A 10,208-nucleotide genomic window follows, 5' to 3' on the forward strand; every position below is an offset into this window, starting at 1 on the left:
TGACATGCCTCCCTTCAAAGGGAGCAGGCTGATTCCCCTTCCCTTGAATGCAGGCTGGTTCTAGTGACTTGCTAGTAGCAACTAGAATGTGACAGGAATGATCTTGTGTGACTTCTGAGGCTAGGGCATAAGAAGTGTCGCTCTGGACACTTGCCCTTGGAACCTAGGTGCCATGTTGTGAGGAAGCCCAGGCGACATAAGAGGCCGTGTGGTAGGTGTTCTGGCTGTGAGCCCCAAGCTCAGCCCTCATCCATAGTCACACATATGAGTGAATGAGCCTTCAGATGATTCCAAGTCCCCCCAACCCCGGCCCCAGCTTTCAAGTCTTATAGTTGACACCCCCAAACATGGTAGAGCAGAGACAAGCCATCCCTACTGATGCCTGACTGAATTCCTGATACACAGAAACCATGAGAGATCATAAATGACTGTTATTGTTTTAAGCCACTAAATTTAGGAAGCAATAGATAAACTAACACAGGGGCCCTGTGAAATATATGGCACAAAAATGAAGAGCAATTGAATTACATAGACTCAGTAACAATTTGCAGAAAGAATCCAGACAGTTCACAGCACAGAGCGAGATAAAAGTGCGTTTAACATTTCAGACTCCTTAGAATTTCTTAAATCTTCAACATTTCATATGCAGTTGAGCTGACTGTCCCATAAACATAGTTTGTTGTCTTAGATATGTGAAAATTGTCATGCAGAAGAAACTTCTGTTTGGCAAACTGAAAAGCCAAGTTGGTGCTCCCATGCAAGGACTTGAGGTGTACGTGCTTCCCAGTAACACTGAATGTGTGTGAGGGCACATGTGGGTCCATCCCTAGGCCCAATTCCCCCTCACTCCACCTACAGCCTACTCATTCCCTTTCTCTCTCACAAAAGAGAGAGAGAATCCATGAATCAAGAGAGAGGGAGGGACTTCCCTGGTGGTCCAGTGGGTAAGACTCCACACTCTCAGTGCGGGGGGCCCGGGTTTGATCCCTGGTTGGGGAACTAGATCCTGCATGCATGCTGCAACTAAGAGTTCCAATGACACAACTAAGAAAAAAAAAAAAATCCCACAGGCCACAACGAAGATCCCGCGGACTGCAACTAAGACCAGCGCAGGGCTTCCTTGGTGGAGCAGTTGTTAATAATCTGCCTGCCAATGCAGAGGACACGGGTTTGAGCCCTGGTCCGGGCACATCCTACATGCCGCGGAGCAACTAAGCCTCTGCGCCACAACTACTGAGCCTGCGCTCTAGAGTCCCTGAGCTACAACTACTGAGCCCGTGTGCCACAACTACTGAAGTCCAAGCTCATACTCCGCAACAAGAGAAACTGCTACAATGAGAAACCCGCACACTGCAACAAAGAGTATCCCCTGCTCGCCGCAACTAGAGAAAGCCCGCATGCAGCAATGAAGACCCAACACGGCCAAAAGTAAATAAATAAAATAAAATAAAATTTAAAGAAGTTTATGTATTAAAAAAAAAAAGACCTGGGGCAGCCTAAATAAATAAATATTTAAAAAACAAAAAAGAGAGCGAGAAAGGGAGCACCTAGGCACAACATCCTACAAAGTAAATGCTATGAGAATCATACCTTACAGATGAGAAAACTGTTCAGAGAGTTCAGAGAGGTGAGGTCACACGCTGCCCCACAGCTAGAGGTAAGGCCAGGTCTCCCAACTGAGTCTATGTGTTTCTAGACTTCAGTGGAAAAAAGAATCCCCTGGGATACTCTTACAAATACAGATTCCTGGTCCCCACCCAGACATTCAATTGATCCCAAGGAGCCCGGGCATTTGCATTTTTAGTATGGGGGCCACCGCACCCCATCTCCAAGGGGACTCTGGGTCCTGCTTTGAGGGACACTGAATAACACACACACTTCTGTCTTCTATACAGAACCAACCCTGGTGAGAGAGATACACAAGAGGTCAGGGGACCGTTGTGGATTAAGAGATTCTGGAGCCATAACAGCAGGATTCGTTATCACTGCTGTGTAACAACTTATCCCCAAAACTAGCAGTTTAAAATAACAACGTTTATGATTTCAGTTTCTGTGGGTCGGGGTCTGGGCTGAGAGGCTCTCACAGGCTGCAATCAAGGTCAGGGCTACGGTCATCTCAAGGGGCAGGAGAATCTGCTTCCAAGTTCACTCACGTGGCTTTGGCAGAATTCAGTTCCCTGAGGATTGTTGGTCTCAGGGCCTCATCCTTCCCTCCCCTGGCTGTTAGCTGGAGGCTGCCCTCAGTTCCTTGCCGTGGTTTTTTTTTTTGGCCCCGTGGCTTGTGGGATCTTAGTTCCCCGGCCAGGGATGGAACCCAGGCCCCAGCAGGGAATTCCCAGTTCCTGACCACGTGGATCTCTCCATGGGGCAGTTCACAACGTGGCGTCTTGCTTTATTAACGAAGCCGAGAAGATCCAGAGAGACGGCTCAGAAGATGGAAATGACAGTCTTTCATAGCCTATCTTGAAAATGACATCCCATCACTTTTACTGATTCTGTTCATTATAGAAGCAAGTCACTAGGTCCAGACTACACCAAGGGGAGGGGAATACTAGGAGGCAGGGATCATTTGGAGCCGTGTCAGAAGCTGCCTACTTCAACAACCAAATGTGATGTGTGGACCTGGGTTGGGTTCTGATTTCAATAAACCAACTGTAGAGACATTTATGAGATAAGCCAGGAAATTTGAACATGGACTATGTATCGGATGATACTAAGGAATTACCATTATTTATTTAGATGTGACAAATACCTGTGGTTATGTTTTTTAAAAATTCCTTATATCTTAGATAAAGCCTAAAGAATATTACAAATGAAATGTTATGGACTCCTTTGGTGGCACAGTGGTTAAGAATCCGCCTGCCAAAAACAAATACTGTATGCTAACACATACGTATGGAATCTAAAAAAAAAAAAATAGAAAAGTGGTTCTGTAGAACCTAGGGACAGGACAGGAATAAAGATACAGACGTAGAGAATGGACTTGAGGACACGGGGAGGGGGAAGGGTAAGCTGGGACAAAGTGAGAGAGTGGCATGGACATACATAAACTACCAAATGTAAAATAGCTAGTGGGAAGCAGCCATATAGCACAGGGAGATCAGCTCGGTGCTTTGTGTCCACCTAGAGGGGTGGAATAGAGAGGATGGTAGGGAAGGAGTTGCAAGAGGGAAGAGATATGGGGATATATGTTTATGTATAGCTGATTCACTGTGTTATAAAGCAGAAACTAACACACCATTGTAAAGCGATTATACGCCAATAAAGGTGTTAAAAAAAAAAAAAGAATCTGCCTGCCAATGCACGGGACACGGGTTCGAGCCCTAGTCCAGGAAGATCCCACATACCGCGGAGCAACTAAGCCCGAATGCCACAACTACTGAGCCTGTGCTCTAGAGCCCGCGAGCCACAACTACTGAGCCCACGTGCCACAACTACTGAAGCCCACGCGCCTAGAGCTTGTGCTCCACAACAAGAGAAGCCACCGCAATGAGAAGCCTGCGCACTGCAACAAAGAGTAACTCCCGCTCGTCACAACTAGAGAAAGCCGGCACGCAGCAACGAAGACCCAAACGGCCAAAAATTAATTAATTAATTAATTAATTAATTAATTAATTTTAAAAAATGAAATGTTATGATGTCTGGGATTTGCTTTAAAATAATATGATGGGGGAGGGGAAGATGGGAGGAATGGAGGTATAGGTGAAACTAGATTTGTCACATGTAACAAATGTTGGAAGTGTGTTATGTTTAGAAGGATGCGAGGGTTCATTATACTTTTCTACTTTTATATGTGTTTGAAATTTTCCATAATAGTTAAAAGAGCAAATTGAAGCTAAAAAATCGTACATTGATAGTTGAGGGACTTCCTTGGTGGTCCAGTGGGTAAGACTCCATTCTCCCAACGCAGGGGACCTGGGTTCGATCCCTGGTTGGGGAACTAGATCCCGCATGCATGCCGCACCTAAGGAGTCCGCGTGCCGCAACTAAGACCTGGTTCAGCCTAAGTAAATAAATAAATATTTTAAAAAGGAAAGCTAAAAGAATATACAAATTGTAAAGTTGTTGCAGATTGACTGTATTTTAATGGTTAGAAAAGACAATAACAAGAGAGAAAAAAAACATTCCAGATGGGGAAAGAGAGCCATAAATATGAAAAAAAAAGAAAAGGAAGGAAGGGAGGGAGGGAGGAAGGAAGGGAAGAAGGAAGGAGGGGAAGGGAAGGAGGGAGGAAGGATAGAATCAAGCATGGGAGGCAGCTGACCCCTGACCCTTGCTTAACCAAAGCAAGTGGAATTCAGGTCAATCTAGTGGAAGAGAGAGCTTTGGGCAGCAGAAATCTAAGCCCTCAGGGTTTCCTAATATCTGTGTAGGACTGGCTGGAATTTAGGGCTTGGCCTGCGCCTAGAGGGGTGGTGAAGCTGGGCCCATTTCAGAAAGGGAATGAAGGCAGGAGGCCTAGTAGCAGCTGGTGGAAGTATTACACGAGGATTCAGGTCTCTCCACGGAGCTTTGGAAGAATGCAGTATTGTGCAGGAGGCCACAGACTTACAGATCTTAGATTATGAGGAGACTAAATCTCAAACCCTCATCTCTAAATGAACAAAGGCCTGAGGCTCCCTCATCATTCTGGATTAGGTCAGGAATTTTGCATCATAGCTGCCTAGCATGGGGCATGGCACACCAGAGATGCTTAATACCCATTTATTCCATTTAGTGGTAGTGGTCCTCAACCAAGCAGATGTGCATATCAGAATTTTCCAGAAAGCTTTTAACATCATTTTTTAATAATTGTGTGCAATTGTTTGCCAAGGTAGTGCAGTCATTTGTCTGGTTCAATATTCAAAAGGGCCAAAAAGGTATCTGTTCAGTGAAAGGCTTTCCTCCCACCTCTCTTCCCCAGCCTCCCAGTTCCCCTCCCTGGAGGGAATCATGGATACTTGCTTCTTCTGAATACTTTCAGGACATTTTATGTATATGTCATGAAATATGTAGGTTTGGTGTTTGCCTTTTTAAAACAAACAGTAGCAAACCACACACACTGTTCTGCATCTTGCTTTTTAAATTTCACAGTGTTGCTCATAATCATTCCATACCAGTTGTTTGTTTTTAAACCACAATTATATCTATATATTCTATCTTTATAAGAAAGTGGAGGTCTTCCCCAGTGGAGCAGTGGTTAAGAATCCGCCTGGTAATGCAGGAGACACGCCAGAGCCCTGGTCGGGGAAGATGCCACATGCCCCCAAGCAACTAAGCGGGGGAGCCACAACTACTGAGCCTGCGCTCTAGAGCCCGTGAGCCATTACTGAAGCCCAAGTGCCTACAGCCCGTGCTCTGCAAAAAGAGAAACCACCACGATGAGAAGCCTGCGCATCGCAATGATGAGTAGACCCCGCTCGCCACAACTAGAGAAAGCCCGTGCGCAGCAACAAAGACCCAACGCAGACAAAATAAGCAAATAAATTTAATTTTAAAAAAGAGAAATTACTGACTGAGACATTGAAATACTAGCCGGTTTCAGTTCTCAGATGCGGGTGTTAATGCACAAGGGCTCCCTTCTCCTTCAACTTTGCTTTAAAAAACTTAAAAAAAGAAAGTGGCAAGTAACTGGAATATAAATTTTAAAAATTTCTAGGTAATATTTTGAGTTCATTGCATAAATAAAACCCGTATCTTCTATATCCATTCTAAACTAGAAAACCTGTTGCCGTTACATTCTTCTCCCCGCCCCTTACAGTATAGTGGTTTGTTGTGGTAAATATACATAACACAAAATTTACCATTTGAACAATTTTTAAGTGCAGTTAAGTGGCATTAAGTACATTCACAATGTTATACAATCATCACCACTATCAATCTCCAGAACTTTTTCAACTTCCCAAATTGAAACTCTGTACCTATTAAGCACTAAGTCCCCATTCCCCCTCCCCTGGGCCCTGGTAAACATCATTCCACTTTCTGTCTCTATGAATTTGGCTATTCTAGGGACCTCATACCAGTGGAATCATACAGTATTTGTCCTTTAGTGTCTGGTTTGCTTCACTTAGCATACTGTTTTCAAGATTCATCCATGTTGTAGCATGTATTAGAATTTATTCCTTATTAAGGTTGAATGATATCCCCTTGTGATATTCATATATGCCACATTTTATTTATCCATTCATTCATCAATGGACACTTAAGCTTGCTTCTACCTTTTAGCTATCGTGAATATGCTGCTATGAACCTGGGTGTACAAATATCTGTTTAAGTCTCTGCTTTCAATTCCCAGAATTGGAATTGCTAGACCATATAGTAATTCTAATTTTTTTTTTTGGCTGTGCCATTTTTTTTGGCATGTGGGATCTTAGTTCCCCGACCAGGGATCCAGGGATCAAACCCATGCCCCCTGTATTGGGAACCCAGAGTCTTAACCACTAGACCACCGGGGAAGTCCCTAGTAATTCTACGTTTGATTAATTAATTAAACATTAATGTTTAATTAATTAATTTTTATTAATTATTATTAATTAAACATTAATGTTTAATTAATTAATGTTTAATTTTTTGAGGGCCCACCATACTGTCATCCACAGTGGCTGGACTATTTTACATTTCCATCAGCAATGCACAGGATTCTAATTTCTCCCCATCTTTGTCAACACTTATTTTCTGTTTTTATTTTTATTATTATTTTTTTCGGCTATGCCGCGTGGCATGAGGGATCTTAGTTCCCTGACCAGGGATCGAACTGTGCCCCAGTCTTAACCACTGGACCGCCAGGGAAGTCCCTGTTTGTTTTTAAATAATAGCCATCCTAAGGGGTGTGAAGTGGTATCTCATTGTGGTTTTGATCTGCATTTCCCAAATGACTAATGATGTTGAACATCTTGCCATGTGCTACTGGCCATTTGTATATCTTTTTTGGAGAAATGTCAAGTCTGCCACTTACATTCTTTAAAGTATATATTTAGGGCTTCCCTGGTGGTGCAGTGGTTAAGCATCTGCCTGCCAGTGCAGGGGACACAGGTTCGAGCCCTGGTCTGGGAAGATCCCACATGCCACAGAGCAACTAAGCCCATGTGCCACAACTACTAAGCCCACACACCTAGAGACTGTGCTCCGCAACAAAAGAAGCCACCACAATACGAAGCCCGTGCACAGCAACGAAGACCCAACGCAGCCAAAAATAAATAAATTAATTAAAAATATATACATTTAAAAGACTAATGACTTTATCATTTTTGTTAAAATGATACCTGTCCATTATAAAAATTGAAGCAAACCAGAAAAGAACAAAGAAGAAACCAACAAACTACCCTAGTTCACCATCCAGAAATAGTCATTACTGCATTAACATTTGGAGAACATCACTCTAGATATTTCATAAGTAAATAAAGAAAAAATTTATAACAATTCATACAATATGTCCTATTTCAAAACAAAAACATTGTATTTAACTTTATTTGAATTTAACAGAAAAAAAGGAAATGGAAACGGAACTGAAAGGATGATGGAACTTCAGAGAAATGTTTCCTCACTACAAATGACATTTATTTTTAAACATTTAAAATTTTTTTATTAAAAAGTTTAAAGTGAAGTATAGTTGGTTTACAATATCATGTTAGATTCTGGTGTGCAGCACAAATGACATTTTTTTCATATAATATTTCTCTAAGGTTAAGAAAAAATGATTTTGAAAAACATGAAAGATGGACTCATCTATTAATCACATATTTTTAAAGTAGATGCTGGGACTTCCCTGGTGGTGCAGTGGTTAAGAATCTGCCTGACAATGCAGGGGACACGGGTTCGATCCCTGGTCCAGGAAGATCCTACGTGCCGCGGAGCAACTAAGCCCGTACGCCACAACTACTGAGCCTGCGCTCTAGAGCCCGTGAGCCACAACTACTGAGCCCGTGTGCCACAACTACTGAAGCCCAGAAGCCTGGAGCCAGTGCTCCACAACAAGAGAAGCCACCGCTTCAATGAAATGAAGAGTAGCTCCCACTTGCCGCAACTAGAGAAAGCCCACACGCAGCAACGAAGACCCAACACAGTCAAAAATAGATAAATTAATTAATTAAAAAAAAAAAAGAAGACAAACCTTATTTTTGTACAAATGAAAAGGGGCTCTTGGGTGCTAATACCTTGAGTTTGTTTGTCTGAGAAGGTCTGAAGTCATTATACTTTAATGTCAACATGGCTGGATTAGAGTATTTTCAACTCATGTTTTAAGTATATATAAATAATATCTGCTCATGGTAAAAATGTCAAACTGCAGAGTAAATTACAAAGTGAAAAGTAAAAGTTTTCCTCTATCTCTGTACGCAGTCTCACTCAGCCATCTCCCTACCCAGCCAGCTGGGGGTGTAGGCCCAGGGCCTGGCACTGAGGTCCTCTACACAGTGTAAAAAATGGTCTTGACCTTCAGTACGCTTATGTTCGTGTCTCAGTTAAGGAAGTGGGGCCAATAGTGCTTACGTTAGGACTGAAGCAAGCTGGATGGGGACTGTGTTGATCTTGTGAGTACATGTCTTATCCAAAATGGGCAGCCAACTGTTCAGCTCCAGCTGACTATTTTTAAAATACATTTATTTATTTATTTATTTATTTTTGGCTGCACTGGGTCTTCGTTGCTGTGTGCGGGCTTATCTCTACTTGCGGCGAGCTGGAGCTACTCTTCATTCGTTGAAGCGGTGGCTTCTTTTGTTGCAGAGCACGGGCTCTAGGTACGCGGGCTTCAGTAGTTGTGGCTCGCGGGCTCTAGACTGCAGGCTCAGTAGTTGTGGCTCATGGGCTTAGTTGCTCCGCGGCATGTGGGATCTTCCTGGACCAGGACTCGAACCCGTGTGCCCTACATTGGCAGGTGGATTTTTTTTTTTTTTTTTTTTTGCGGTACGCCGGCCTCTCACTGTTGTGGCCTCTACCGTTGCGGAGCACAGGCTCCGGACGCGCAGGCTCAGCGGCCATGGCTCACGGGCCCAGACGCTCTGCAGCATGTGGGATCTTCCCGGACCGGGGCACGAACCCGTGTCCCCTGCATCGGCAGGCGGGCTCACAACCACTGCGCCACCAGGGAAGCCCCTGGCAGGTGGATTCTTAACCACTGCGCCACCAGGGAAGCCCCTCCAGCTGATTCTTGTTCAAGGAATGCAGACTAAGTGCTGCTGGATTTCAAGTGAAAGGAGAAGTTTGTGGTTGCTCTGCCAAACTTAACACACAAAGGGGCTGCATTTGATCAGTTGGCGGATGCTGCAGTTGCTCTGACGATGGGCTCTGGAGTCTTGGGTTTGAATCCTAGCTCTATCACACATCCATTCCCAGTTTCCTCATCTATAAAATGGGATTCTACCTCATAGGATTCTTATGAGGATAAAATGAGATGCTGAAAGCACATATGAGATGGGCTCTTCATAAAGCTTATAATCTAGGGGAAGAGTCAAATGAACCTCATCTGGGAATTCCACACATGAAGGTTTCACTGGGACAGAGACCAGAAGGATGAACAGTTAACTGGGTGCAGCAGTGGGAAGGGTGGAGGGGAAAGGCCTAACAGGCAGAGGGACCATCTCCAGAGAAAGCCCTGAGGCAATCATGCAAACCCAAACTAGAGCAGTGAGGACGCAGAGGACATAATCTTCTGGGAGCCAAGGACTTCCTAACTGATAAAGTGTGAGCTAGAAGGAGTCTCAGTTCAGCGTGAGGCCAGTCCCTGAAAATTTAGGATTTCACTCACACTGGCCTGTGTTAACTTTCCTGACAGAAAAACCACACCCACCAAGTCTTCCGCAGGGCCCTCTAACCCTCTTCTCTGAAACACAGAAGAGAGGGGGAAGCACAGGGATCAAAAGCGAGTTGTTTTCCAGGCAGAGGAGGAATATCAAGAAGGCAGGTAAGAAGGCACAGAGGTAGGAAGCAGTTCCATTTGCTTTGTCAGCTGAGGTGTCTGGGTGAGGGCAGGTGCCTCCAAGACTGGCGGGGCGATTTGGAGCGCCTACAACTTCAGGTTGAGGAATCTGGTCAGTTTGTAAGACCTCAGTCAAATGGAGAATGGGCGCCCCCTGGGAGCAGTACTCGGTACTGGACACAGGAGGACCCAGATGAGCGGTGGGGGAGGAGGGGGTGCGGCTCAAGATGGGGTAGACTGCCTGCCACAGTTTTCTTCTCACAGGAGCTAACTCCTTCCGGCATGATGGATTCCTGGGATCCCAGAACAGGTGGGC

This window comes from Phocoena sinus, chromosome 15 (assembly GCF_008692025.1).
Source record: "Phocoena sinus isolate mPhoSin1 chromosome 15, mPhoSin1.pri, whole genome shotgun sequence".
In the NCBI taxonomy this organism is placed as follows: Eukaryota; Metazoa; Chordata; class Mammalia; order Artiodactyla; family Phocoenidae; genus Phocoena; species Phocoena sinus.